General features: G+C 32.6%; 1 long non-coding RNA gene across 26 annotated transcripts; it reads right to left on the reverse strand.

Annotated features, from left to right (window-relative positions):
• Positions 1-292: 292 nt before the first annotated feature.
• LOC108195455 (uncharacterized) lies at positions 293-9845 on the reverse strand. Of its 26 annotated transcripts, none has more exons than XR_010285259.1 (17): positions 9667-9844; positions 9376-9474; positions 9062-9149; positions 8710-8821; positions 8336-8539; positions 7119-7648; positions 6879-7033; positions 6264-6314; positions 5546-5726; positions 5071-5280; positions 4842-4901; positions 4666-4716; positions 3646-3873; positions 2201-2449; positions 1138-1246; positions 925-975; positions 293-781 (listed from the first exon to the last, which is right to left on the reverse strand). It is a non-coding gene; the product is annotated as an uncharacterized LOC108195455 (long non-coding RNA). The 26 variants fall into 26 exon arrangements; XR_010285260.1 differs by having other exon boundaries at positions 293-785; XR_010285263.1 differs by having other exon boundaries at positions 294-670.
• Positions 9846-12029: the final 2184 nt, after the last annotated feature.

Here is a 12029-nt window from a genome sequence, read left to right on the forward strand (position 1 = left end):
CTAACATGCTTGCTTGCTGCAGTTCATATTTCATAATACAACTACTCTTGAAATCTCAAACAGGTTCCTTAAAATAATATAGTTTAATAATTTACTCCCTCCGTCCCCTTTTACATGTCCATTTTGCTTTCGAAGAGTCAAATTGACCAATTTTTGACTAAACATTAAAAATTATCTACTTATTATTTTTAAAATCTGAAAGTTGCATATTAAAGTAGACTAAATATACTTTCGAATGGTATAATTTTTATTATTTTTCTCAATTATCTGATACATGTAAAATTCAGTCAAAATATAGTCAATTTGACTAGTCAAAAGTTAAAATGGACATGTAAAAGGGGATGGAGGGAGTACTCCTCTAATTTCAAGAGTACCCTCCACTATAAATGATATGTCAGCACCACTTTGTCTATAAGCAAATAGTCACACACACATTATATCCATCCAAAATCGAAGCCAATTTTAATAAAATCTAGATAAAGAATCAAGAACCAATCGTACAGGTGCTATACTATCAAGAAATTTGTATCTTTTCATTTTCTGAAATGTCAGAGTTCAAAGAGAGTTTTTCTCCACCATGTACAGCAGTTGCCCCGCGTGTGGCATTGCTAGCTTGCGCTGCATTCAAGTAGTTTTCTCACATGACTTTTAATCCATATGCATCAGCATTCTGTTGACATCCAGATGTAAAATAGTAGGGCTAAATTCCCATCAACACACATATATGAGGCAGCAGGATAACTGTTATAGGTAGGCAGATAATAGAGATGTGAACCATCATCTGACTGTGGGCAAAAAACACTAGAATTGGATTTTTATCCACCATCATCGAATCAGTAAATTTGCTAAAAGAATGTGTGAGGATAAATTAAACAACAAAAAAGATAACTCGGATCAGAATAAAAGGACAAATGATGAACAGACTTTATAGGAAGAACTGCCAGCATCCGGATGAGTATAACCTCCATTATATAACTATTATAGCAAAAACACAAACGTGAAATATTGTATCTAAACTAAACCCAAAGTTAAGACACTAAAGGTAAATTATCATTTCGCAAGACCTAATTAAATCAACAGTTAAATGTCTATATGGGTAGTCTTGAGGGCAAAAGCTAGTAGGCGGATAGTAAAAACCTTGCTCTGCAGCTGAGTGTTCACCGGTCCCACCTTTCATAGACCCACTGGGTTAGCTCAATGAGATGCTAGAAGATGTATGAGTTGGTATTACATTTTTACGTGAATCCTGAGAATATATCCACACAAATAACGTTATTAACTTATTACGAATCAATTGGAAAAAGTTACCACTAAAGGCAAGCGCCAATTAATATCATACACTTAAAAGAATTATTATTGCACCAAACCAGACAAAGAACATATAATAAAATTTAGAAAGAAATTAAAACAAATATGATGTTGTCAAGACAGAGAAGAGAGAGCTAGTGCGTCATGCAAAACAAATTCTATAATGACACACCTTATTCCTCTCAACCAATGGAGCACAAACATCAGATTTCAGACGTCCATCAAGTGAATATACCACTCAAATCATATTAAATTAACAATCGTAAATTAACATGGATGACTGTGAATTTCGGGTAGTTAAATAAACACCATCAAACCTTCTCTAGCCTGCTCCGCTTTAGAATCCAAAAAAATCATGACAAATCAATATCATTGAAAGTTTAAAGAAATATACCTAAGTAGTATAATAAAAATAACATAAAAGATTATAATCAAAATCGCTTTTGTGAAAAAATTAGTCATGAGGATTATATTTATATGTGTGTAACAAAATGAATTTTCACCTGGTCGTGCCACATCAAGTTCTCCAACTTCTATGTTTTTTACGTTAATCTATATGTGCTTAACTACAGAAGTAGATCATGTTAAAGTCATGATCAAAATTGAGATAAGTAAATTTGTTGTCCAGGGCCTATGATTCCCACATCTTCCCAGTATCGTTTGAAACAAAGCCATATTTATATAAGAAAAGATAAATGTGTGTGTGAATCGAGGTAAGTAGTGTGAAGATAGCTTTCTCAAATGACAAATATTAACCATATAACAATTAGATGCATAAAAGTTAAAAAAAGTGTACAGCCCAAGAATCTATACCCATTACTTATCGACGCAAGAAATAATGAGGATGAAATACATGAATAATGCCCGATCATTAAGAGAGGAGGATGCTAACCTGTTCAATCATCGGACGACAATCAAGAATTAGAAATCTGGAGAAGAGATGATTAGTATCATTTTCAAATTGATCTGAAATCTAGATCTTGTTAAACATGACAAATGATTTGAAGCACAGGATAAAATTGATCTTCAAGCAATGGATCAAAGGTTGCAGGCTCCTTTTCTTTATTGCCCTTTCTATGGGATGATTGATTTGTAGCAGAAGATGAAGATGCCTGGCAGTCGTCTCCACCAATATTACCACCTGCCAAGCAAGTCAACACGAAATCATATTAATAGCGCACTAACTCCACAATATATTTGCAGTGGATATGTGGTGAACACTCACAAATATTATCTCTATTGTCAAAAACTCAAAGTATAGGCCTGACAAAAAAAACTCAAAGTATAAGGCTTTTGATTATCTTACCTGTTATATTTTTATTTTAATTCTTTGGCTTCTATTATCCTGATTGTTATTATTTAGAAGGCTTTAAATTGATACAGGATATTTTTGTTACTTATTTAATGTAGAAAGGTACGGATAATATATGTTTGCATGATTATTTATTCTGTCTATACGAATTCTATGCATCATCTAAATATCTGCATGAGCTGCACTGAAGCTAACCACCAAATTATTTAAGTTAGTATTCAGAACTTGGTCATAATGATCTGTAAGAATCACAGCAATCATTGTTTACTTTCTACAGTATCATAAGGTTTTGCAGATATCCTGAAATATAATAACAAAGCTAGCAAAAGAAAACCTAGGCGTGGAAGAGGAAACCACTTTTCTTAACTTGTTTATTTCTGTTGGTAATGTGCAGAGTTAGTACTTTTGCAATTGCGGTAGGCAGCAACTTTTGCAGCACTGTTTTCAGTGTACAGGGAACCTAGATATAAGACAACATAATTCAATTGTAAATGATGATGAGGTCCGGAAGTTTTACAAAACAATAATTATTATATAGAATGTAGTTATCTAAGCTGAATTGTCAGATCTTTGTCAAACCAATCTTAGATCCTTGGTAGAGTACTACGGCTGCTAAAAATTGAATACACATAAAGTTTATAGTATTAATTTTTGAAAAAACTCAAAGTATAGGCCTGACAAAGAAAAACTCAAAGTATAGGGCTTTTAATTATCTTACCTGTTGTATTTTTTTTTATTTTTAATCATTTGCCTTCTATTATCCTGATTGTTACTCATTTAAAAGGCTTTAAATTGATTCAGGCTCATGGACAAACAGTTTCATTAGTAGAGAGCATTATAAGTGATGCAAGTGTCCCAGAAGGTGATGTGAAAAGGATTCGTTTATAAAGTTCTTGATCTTGTGCACAAATTCTTTCGCGCAGAACTGTAAAATACTATGAATAAACTAATTTGTGTGAAATAGTCAGGTATGTGTAATGTGTATGGTTGTTATATGTATGTTGCACTTAAGTATATGAACTTACCGACACTATAAAATTCTGGATAGCTATAAATGCCCCTACAGTTTAGCCTCTGGAGAATCTTGAATATTTTGGTTTTTTGACGATTGGAGAAAGTTAAACTTGGTTGTGGAAATTGCTAAAACCTACAATTGCTTGTTATCCGGACCTTGGAGAGGCTGGCCGTTTACTCTTGCATAATTCGTCCGAAGGATTCATTAGAGAGCGAAATTCTTGTTGTTGCTTGTAGTTCTGTGAATAAAAGATTGAACCATGTGTAGTTAGAGGCTTAACTGCTATACGTTTATTGCCAAAAAAAAAAGTATCAAATGAAATATAAAACCATTTACAAAAGCCTCCGAGTCTTTTCACATTATTAAGAGAAAACACTTTAAATTATAAAGTGTGTATACAGAAAGTAGTCAAGTACTACATTTACAAAATTGATAGAAACAAAGTAAAGGTTATAACAATAATTTATCCGTAGTTTCTCTGCACCATGATCTCAAATTCAGTTACCTCATCAATAATCTTGTATCTGTATGATCCATCAGTATGTGTATCTAAAAACAGTAATTATATATCAGGGCAATCATGCATCATAAACCAAATCATTAGAGCCTAAAAATTCTAATCAGTAGCAAATTATCACAGTCTACAATTTACTGTCAAATTACAAATTCTTCTTTGGCACATCAGGATTTTATTTTAACAGATTTTATTGGCCCTAAAAGATTTTAAAAATGCTATATTTGTGAGAGAGTGTCTGATTGCAATCTAAAGGGTCCAATACTTGACACAATTTTAATGTAATATATCCATGTGAAGTTTTTGTACTAAAAAAGCTAAGACATGCTCTTGAAGTTCTATAACCGCAAGAAATTTTTGCTTATCTGCCTAATTAGCTTCCCATCATCTTGTTTCTTGACCTGATAAGTAGGTGGTGAGGGAGGAAAGAATGCCAAATTTGAAGCTAGTTTAGATATAAAACATTAAAACAGTAAGCAAAGTAGATGCTGCATAGTTAGAGATTTGGCAGCAAACCATTTAGAACTTATGTCTCGTTTGAACCCGTGTTATAATCCATCCCAGAACCTACATGTCATCCACACAGATATTTAGAAACATAAAAAATCTAAACAAATGCAAAACATTAATGCATAAGAGCTGTTCAGGAGAGGTTAGTAATTGTAGAATAAAGCAAATTTCTACTGTTTCACCTTTATTTGATCCGCTTTCCTTGTATTTTCAGTTGTGTGAGGAACTGGCCTTGGCGGAAGCTGCACCCATCAATAATATCAAAAATATACAAACCTTATTTTACATAATTCTCTCTGTAGCATCATACATGTACAATTAAGTGCACAAATAAAAAATAATTTCTCAAATTTATATATGAAAATAGTATCATAATGAAAGAATGCCAAATTTATTAATTTATTAACATACCTACAATATACAATTCACTGCAGTATCCAAGAGTGTCAGAGGAGCATCAGCCTTTGTCCTCCCATACTGGCACATCGACTGTGCTCTCTACAGGTTTTTTAGTTGATCCAAATCTTGAAACTTCAATTCTAGACACTTACAGGCCACCACCGGCACCTATACCATATGATGCAAATTTAAGACGGCACCATACTGCATCAGCCAATCAGTCTGTTGAAGAAAGTAACAATGGGATCAGTCATGAATCAACACCTAATATCTCAAATAGAAGTGGAGGACATCCTAATATCAGTCATGATCCGGCACCTTATCACACAAACTCCCTCGATTCCTATCATATATAGGATATATACTGCTTCTGGCACATTACAGTGAAGTTATAATTCAAGTCGAAAAAATTAATGACATCAACTGAAAGTCTGAACCTAATGTTTGGAGAGAAGGAGATAATAAAAACCGAAATGGAGCAACTTACTTCATTTTCCCATATGTAAGGAGGTAGAGATTTGATTTCTTTATCTTGCTTGCTGCTGCAGAATTTCTATGTACATCTTTAACTTCCGAGAATCTTTTAAGCACAATTTTAGTGCTGCCGCTGGGGAATTCCTTCTCACGTCATTGTAACTTTTTGTTCCTCCGTTTGTAAGGAAGAAAACCTGGTGGACAAATCTTTTAGCAGAGAAATGTGCTTAGATTGTACCAAATTGAGATTGAAAATTTGAAAATACACAGGATAAGTGCTCTACTGCTCTGCATTTTTTGAGTAGCAAAGCTGCTTCTGGGTGAAAACTCGAAAAGATTATAGATCTATCATTTACATTTTCATACACCATCTACAAATCGAGATTACAGGTCTATCACTGACATTTTCAAACAGCACCTACAAATCGAGATTTCTGATAAAAAAAAATACACATTTCCAGAAGCAAATGTTTCGATAAAAAGTGTTCAAATAGAGTATCATCACTACTAATACCTGCAGTATGTATTCAATCACATTCCTCAAGTACTGGTTGATATTATATGACCAAAAGAGATGAGCACAGGAAGAAAATAATTCATAGTGCTAGATATTAGATATATGATCATATAATAAAAAACTACTTTTGTCTACATAGACATAGAGGAACATTCAGATTAAGATAATTAATTGAACAAACAATACAGAATGCTAGGAGGGAAAAAAATCAAACCTCCAAAAATGCAGGACGAACTTCTATCAACTGAACAAAAACTGCAGAAACCTGTTCAAGATATCAAGGAGAATGGTGGGTGTAATTCTTGGCTATAACTGAACAAAGTTATGCATATGAAACATGAAAAATCTTTAAATAATCAATTGAATATTATGCTAATTTCAACAATAAATTAACATCATCAAGATAAAAAAATAAGCTGATGAACATGATCCTCTCTCCAAAAAAAAAATAAAAAAACAAAAAACTGTAAGCACGCATATACTGCAGCTACATAGGGAAAGTACCATCCAGAACACATATATCATATTCCTCCAAAAGCTGAATCAACAAAAAAAAAACACCATAAAAAGTTTTAAAATGAAGACTAAAAGACAAACCAACTAAAAGATCATACTTGTTATGCGAAGAGTCAAAATTGATTCATTATTAAAAAAGATAGTAAAAAGGCACATATATAAACTGGCATATTATCCTGAGTTTAAAAAGAATAATAATAAAATATAAAGATAAAAAATAAGTTGATAAACATGATCCTCTCTACAAAAGAAAAAATAAAAAATAAAAAACTGTAAGCACGCAACCAAACTAAAAAAGAATTTAATGATAAACCTGAAACCACCATTGTTGTTTACATGACTGTCCAAACAAATTTAATGTCTAGTGGAAGAACATCTTCAGGCTTTAGGTCAAAATGGTTTGCCTTGGGCTTCAAGCTCACTGGCCAAGGCAAAAGGCACTGATCAAGGTACTCCAACTTCATATTCCTGTAAGCACAAATAAAATTAAATTCCAAGAATATTTTAATCACCAAGTCGAAGAAAAAAATAAATCAGCGGTGATTTATATTACTGTAGTGTCTTCTGTCGAGCAGGGAGGATACGATCTGCCTGAGTATCATTGCACCAGACCTTAGAGGTGAGAAATACTTAGTAACTTGATGAAACCAAGACTCACTGCTTCACATATAGCTTTGCCAAAAGCTTCCTCTGTTTGGTAAAAAGCAGTAGTGCCAAACATTTTATAACCAAGCTCAATTGCAAAAAAACAATAGCAAAACATTTTATATGTACTCATTGATCTAGCTGTTGGTGCCGCAAGAGGCATTACTCATATCCACACACAAAACAATGGCAGGCTAGACAGATTTGTACCTTTGACAACAGAATCCAACAAAGAGCCAGGGATGCATTCTGATCAACATTTGATAGTGGAAAATTTATCTACTAAAATTTATTCTTTCTTACCCCCAGACGATCAGAAAGGATGGAAGGAGTGATAAGCTTGAACTTAGGAGCTTCAGAGAGAAGCTTATCATAAGTTGGCTATTCAAACAACACCATGTTGTTGACCTTCTCCTTTTGATTTCCTTTGCTCCACTTCTGCACTCGTTATATATTTGTTTCGTTAAACATTAAAACATCATCTCTAGCACAGCTAGTTCAATCTCATCATTTTACATGTTCCCCAATGTTTTAAACAAAAAAAGTGTGCAGGTGAAAACACATTCTTATTTGATCCCCTTATCTAGTTCAGGTACAAAATTCTAATAAGAACTGGGCAAATAATTCAGTTCCAAAACTCTTCTATTTATATAGTCTCAATAGCCGCAAATTTTGATGAAGCACAATGTCCCAGCTTATACTTTTTAACTACATGATTTCTTTTCCAAAAAACACAACTACATATCACGACATGTCCACAGAATATGAACTAATTTTATTGGCCAAATTTTTTACAAATTGTTAAAACCAACAGTTAATTAGGTCACAAACCGGGCTTAACAAACATTATCAAATATGACCAAATAAAAATTAACCATCTACTACATTCAGGTCTATTGCCTGAAAGATTCACTAAAATCTCAAATAGAATAATATGTATCAAATATCATGATTGTTGAGATGTAGACACCTCAAAAATCATTTAAATAGCGCAGGAGTGCAGTGATGATTTGATAGCCAGCAAGCTTGTAAAGAAAACAGGATACCGGATCAGATACTTCAACTAATGTATTAGAAAATTACATTAAAATTCCATGTTATAACAGTTCCAACAGAATTTTTTACCTACACAATAGCTGGCGTAGTCCAACCAAACATTTCTACGCCATCAAGACGTTTCGAACAGGGGCTATATAGAGGCGGCAGAGAGCATCTCAGGTTCTGGTGCAGGATTTGTAGCCTGGTGGAAATGACCTGTTCCAACTTGCCATAGAGGGGCCTCCGCACCCAACTATATAGGCTTCAGTAAATAGGCTAATAAGCTACAACCTGGCCAAAAAATAAGTACATAAATTGCCAGATATTAGACCTTTAAAATGTCAACCTGTTAGTAGCTGCTCGAAGAGGTCTAGACTTCATACATCACCTCTCACTCCCATATACTTAAAAGAAAAATGCATTACAAAAAATATGCCAGCTATCCAAAACAATAAAGATACCTCATTAATATATCCAGACAGTTCTTGATCTGAAGAGAACATAAGCATTTAACGTGCGTCATTAATCGAAAGAGAGTCATATGCCTTTTCACTGCATCCAGCTATATCATCCCTGTAAATGACCATTCATACTTTTCAGTGTTTGAAAACTAAATTTTGACTGAGGTGATATGACAATGGATGACTGATGCAAAGTTCTATTGACACTTTTAGAGGCCTTCAATTATAAGGAAATAGAGATTCAAATCATAGGAATTATCATCTCAGTCTTAGGCTGAAACTTCTTTAACATGAGATGATTCATTAACTTGTATGACCAAAGCAAAGTATGAGGAAGATTGAGCATACCAACCTCACGGAACAGATAGTTCCTTTGCTGCCTTTCTAAATTCACATTGCGAGCTACCTTCATACGATGATGATCAATGAGTTCAACTAAGCTGCAAAAGAACAAAGAACCAAACAAAATGAATTAGTATTATAGATCTTCCCATCATATTTACCAAATTGTTCCCTACTATCATCTAGATGCAATGATAAGCTACTAAACATAGTTTCTTGCCTAACCTCTAAGCAGTTAGTACTTGTATGGACACCTTAAAAACCATAGTACACACAACAACATGATAAAAAAAAAAAAAAACACATTCATAAATAGAAGCATACCGAACTCTTTCCCCAACCCTGTAATTTGCAAAAATCATGATTAGTGACACCCTGGGGTGCAAAAGACCATCAGACGGTGTTAAATTGCAGGCCAGAGCCCTGTACATCAGAGGGTAAATCAACTCCACAACTCTACTTAACATAATGTAGCTAAATACATTCTAAATCAAATACATACAATGAGCTTCCAATTATCACATCTACTCCAAAAGAAATACACACACACTCGTACGTGCTCACAGTTTAATAATTCACCCACCTACAAAACAAACCCTAGCAAATACAACTCACCGTGATCTAACGCATCAACGACTAAAATGGTAAAAAGCCGGCATGAATTTAGTGGCGCACACAAGCTTCAATAGCCATTCCCACCGCTCTACGGTCTACATCCGTCTCTTGTAAAAAAACGGTTATATTCCGGTTACTTTTTGTCTAAAGGGGTCATGTTAATAGCATCTCCTACCCTCACCGGTACTTAGAGTACAGGTGGTTTTCGAAAATTAAATTTTATTGTCAATATTCACAAAAAATGGAACTTCAACCACAACAAGCTTTTATGTATAATTATAGTCATCCTCCTATGGATGACTATATTCGTCGAACTAGTACAGATATGTAGTGAATTTCATGTTATCTTCCGTAATTTATTTTCCTCCATCCCGTTGATTAAATATTATTTATTATCATATTAAACTGATATATTCTATTTATAACAATCTAAATATTAATAACATATTATTTTTAAGTTATAGCCAACCAATATAGCCAATACCATTAAAGCACAATGTCTTACAGGTTCAGCAAATTTTACGTAATGTCTTACAAGTTCAATTTAGCCAACGATTATAGCCAACGTCATTGCAGATGCTCTAAATTGCTGATTAGTACCGAGAATCGGGTAAAATGCGGGTAAAATGAGCTACCTGTGAGTAAAAAGGTTAAATAGGCATTTCGTTCATTAAGAATATATAGAAATATAGAATATAGATATACTCCCTCCGTCCCAACTGGTTGGATACAAATGGTTGGAACACGGACACCAAGAAAAAGTGTAAAAAAATGAGTAAAGTTAGATGAGAAGTAGGTAAAGTGGTAGGACCTATTTATTTATAATTATAAGTTTGAGATAGTGGAGGAAAGTAGTGGGTGTAATAGTGTTTTTATTATTATAGAATGGAGATAGTGGAAGAAAGTAGTGAGTGTAATAATATTTTATATTATAAAAAATTACTATTTTGAGAATGTATACAAATGATGGGACATACCAAAAAAAAACTGTATACAATTGACCGGGACGGAGGGAGTATAAATTATGAATATAGGGTCATGTTCAAGATAGAACTATTAGAGAGAGAACTCATAGAACCCTTAACTTATTTGTAGTATTAGTTAGGGTCCAGCAGCAGAATTTCACATGCAAAAAATGTCAATATCTGTGTATTATATTTTAAAATTATTTTTGAACACACACAACGATGAAAAAACATGTATTTAGATTTAGATTTTAAAAATCTATTTAAAACTTAAGGTTCTACAGCAGAACCTTAGTGGTTCTACGTTTCTATTTTAAGGACTGGTTCCTTCTTTAACGTGACTCTAAGAGTATATAGATATATGAATATAGATGTATAGATATAGAATATAGATATAGAATATATGATATATAAAATATAGAATATAGACAATTAGCACTGGAAATCAAGTAAAATGTGGGTAAAATGAGCGGCCCGTGGGTAAAGGGTTAAAAGGGATTACGCTCATTAACAATACTAGCTTATAACCCGTGCAATGCACGGGCGGTTAACATATTTGTTATTTTATTTTATATATCTTAAATTTATCTAATTTTATTGTAAAAATAAAATTATGATAGAATAATGTGATTAAATAAATATTTTATTTAGCAGTTGGATAAATTCTTCATAGTTAAGTCCGTCAAATGGCTAATTAAATATTAGGTCGAACATATATATTTTAATAAGAATGTTAAAATAATTTTTTTTGCATGTTATAATTTAAGAAGGCCTATAAACTCATATATAAACTAACCAATCAACCTTTTTAATATTTCGTCATTAATAATTCATAATATGGTATAAAACATATTATAGTTTAAAGAGACGCATGAAACCAAATACCGACCCATCATACTAATTTGAATTTAATGTTTTGGTTTAATAAATGATAAAAAAAATATAGTATAACATGTTATAAATTCAAGAGCTCCGTGGGTCGAATACCAACCCATTCACCAACTTTACTAACTGACCGACCAAGTGAACTTTTTATTTCGGCTTTATTAATATTGTAATAATATATAGTATATGATAGATTTGTAATATTTTTTTTAATGTGAGATCATTAGAGTATTTAAAAATAATGTTATTAATGTATTTTTGGTTTAATAATATCACATGTTATTTATTAATAATTATATTTTTAATATATATGACGTCCGTGTTAATTGTAAAAACTCGATTTTTTAGTTAGAAAATCTAAAAGTGATAACCTGTTTTGATTAAAAAGACAATTACTATGTTGCTCGATATTATTTTAGAAGATTGAGTTCTTTTAGCTAATAAATATATAAAGAATTTATTTTAGTTAAAAAGAATAATTGGTTTTATATATAGATAGGCCCGTACTTCGGT

Source organism: Daucus carota, chromosome 7, assembly GCF_001625215.2.
Source record: "Daucus carota subsp. sativus chromosome 7, DH1 v3.0, whole genome shotgun sequence".
NCBI lineage: Eukaryota > Viridiplantae > Streptophyta > Magnoliopsida > Apiales > Apiaceae > Daucus > Daucus carota.